This window comes from Morone saxatilis, unplaced genomic scaffold, assembly GCF_004916995.1.
Source record: "Morone saxatilis isolate NCDOM2014 unplaced genomic scaffold, NCSU_SB_2.0 Contig18, whole genome shotgun sequence".
In the NCBI taxonomy this organism is placed as follows: Eukaryota; Metazoa; Chordata; class Actinopteri; family Moronidae; genus Morone; species Morone saxatilis.
The window spans coordinates 21,914,094-21,916,794 of record NW_023339740.1 but is presented as its reverse complement, the minus strand read 5'-3'; positions in this window follow the sequence as shown (position 1 = coordinate 21,916,794).

Below are 2,701 nucleotides of genomic sequence, written 5' to 3'. Positions count from 1 at the left end.
GAGAGAGAGACAGAAAAAAAAAAGATAATCTTATTACCAAGATTTAATAATTAGACGCGCTCTGGGATATAGGCTATACATCAATAATGAGTCCTTTTCATTTAAGTGTGAGAATAAACCCCGCCGCTCAGAAAAATTCCCCCCATTCATGCGTCACCCAGCCAATTTACATGTTTGTTTCTTATTAAGGCGTGCACCCGCCACATGAAACAACATCTCGACAAGAATCCAGTGTCAGAGCCGCAGATATGCTCAGGCGAGAGAGTAAAGTGCACAGAGACACTTCTGTGAGTCTCGTTACATGGTGAGCAGGGCAGCGTCCTCAGACACTGACTTAAAACGACATGCATGAAAGAATAGCCCTCCGTAGTGGGCTACAAGATTATGCAATTACACTGAGCCAAAACCCCACACACCCACATAAATATACAGCGGCCTTTATTAGTCCTACAGCCTTCACACCTTTTTTTTTTTTTTTTTGAGGTGTAAGGAAGATTTCTGGGTGAAACACTTCTGTAGTCAGCAGTGGCCGCTGGGCTGGTATATAACGCTTAGTCAAACCTGCATTCGGGCACTGCTATGCATACCAAGAGACGTGCTGGTGATGGGGAAGGCAAGGGCGAAAAAACGCGCTCTCCAGCCGCACTGTAGCATACCACTCCTTACCTTATCTGCAGTGTGGGCAACTTAAAGCGGTACACATCCCCAGCATTGTTCAGCAGCACGGAGGTGGTCAGTTGGTTTCACTTTTGTTTGTTTTTTGCCTAATTAAGCAGGCAAATAAGCATTTAGTGCAGTATTTGATGGTTTTGTATCAGTTCTTTTATTCTAGGAAGATATATGGTTCCAACATGAGGACTGTTGTTCACAGACATGTACAGTAACTGAGTAGATGAGGCAGCAGCTGGTGTTCTGGAAAATGTTTCAGCACGTCCTGCAAACAATCTACCTGAAATGCATTTCAGGAGACATTTTTTTCTCATTCTGGTGTTTCTTCTGAGCTCCATTGTTGTAATAAAAAGCACATACAGTAGCGACAACAATTACAAAGTCTCTTTTTGCCTTGTAATTCTTGCTACAGCAGTTATATTTGTAACCTTTCCTGGCAACAAGCTTCATTAATAATAGATAGGAGGGTGACTAAAATAGAGCAAAACCTCCATCATTGTGCCCTGATATATTCAGAACAAAGAACAAACTGATCAATAGTAAAGCCTCTCCGTGCTGGCTGGGAATGAAAGCACTGTGGCCAGAAATGACCTCCAGAGAAGCCAAAGGTCAGCGGGAATCCCTCGGTTGTGAAGGGGGGGAAGTGAAGGAGGACAAACCATAGGGGGGGGAGAGGCCAGAGGGATGATTTGTGTGGGACTCGGCTTTGCCAAGGTTACTCCTGGCAGACCCGAGACCATCACGTCTCCCAGCCTCGTCCCTTCTGTCAGTCTGTCTGCTGCCACACATGCGGATACCTCTCACTATCTCTTAATGGCTTTCCCAGGTTCCTCATGACAGCGCTGCCATTATTTATGAGCTGGGGGCCCATTACAAAGACCGTTAATGCAGGCTCTAAAGCTTAGTTCACTTTGCATTAGCTGGCTTGCTTTAATTAAAAGTGAAGGTCCCGCTATAAATGCTGTGCGTGTTTCAATCACATGGGGACGTGAACATGGGTGGTTGAAAAAGTTGGCCGATGAGAGTGTCAACAATGAATTTGTTTACAAGAGGTATCGATTTCAGATGATGTTTTGGCGCAGAAACAAGGAGCAGAGAAAATTAACTTGAGGACTGAAGAACTGGAGGGTCATTGTCACTGAGCCCTGAGTTTAATGACATTCCTTCACTGCTGTAGTTTTATTTACTGTAAGGGAGCAATGTGTAAGATATGGCCAGAATTATTGCTCACGAATGTTAAAAACAACATTATCAACATAACGTGACATTGTCTACGTGATGCACACAGGCCCCAGTTTTTCCGAGTGTCACAACCCCCACGAATTTCCAGAAGAGCGGCACGATTAAATCCTTGTATCCCCATTCAAGTTAGTAGAGGGCTAAACCATAAGTTAGCGGCTTGACCAGTGGACATATATACACCAAAACATGTATATGTTATTTGCCCCTGGGCCCCTATCAGGTTAATCTGGGAATTCCTGGTGCAGATATAATAGGTGAGTTTTGGTACTTTTGCCAAAACTAAACTTTTTTTGATACCATAATTTGAGAAATATGATCATATTTTCTACAAAATCCTTTTTCTATTCAACAAAAGAAGTTTCTCAAATGTTCAGCCTTGTCTAAATACAAATAAATATTACAAATCTGACATTTCTACGTTACTTAGCTATTACTTATTATTCTACTTCGTTTAAGAATGCTTGATTCTGATTGGCTGGGAGAAGGGCATTAACCCGGCATATTGCGGCGCTGACTGAAGCACAGCGTCATCAAATAGTAGATCAATACGCACTTGTATTTTTTTTCTGTCACATAAAATTTCAAACATGAGGTGCCATTGTAAAAATACACCTTGTTTAAAAAAAGTTTCTAAAAATGTGTCGGAAATCTATCGGAGGGTCAGTCGATAAGCGGATACACAATGTGGGCAACTACGTTATTAAACCTTAAACGTTAAGTGATCAGATGAAGCCTTGTGTGTTTTGCTATAGAAACGAATTAGCTAACAGCTGAGGCTCACGTTATTCAC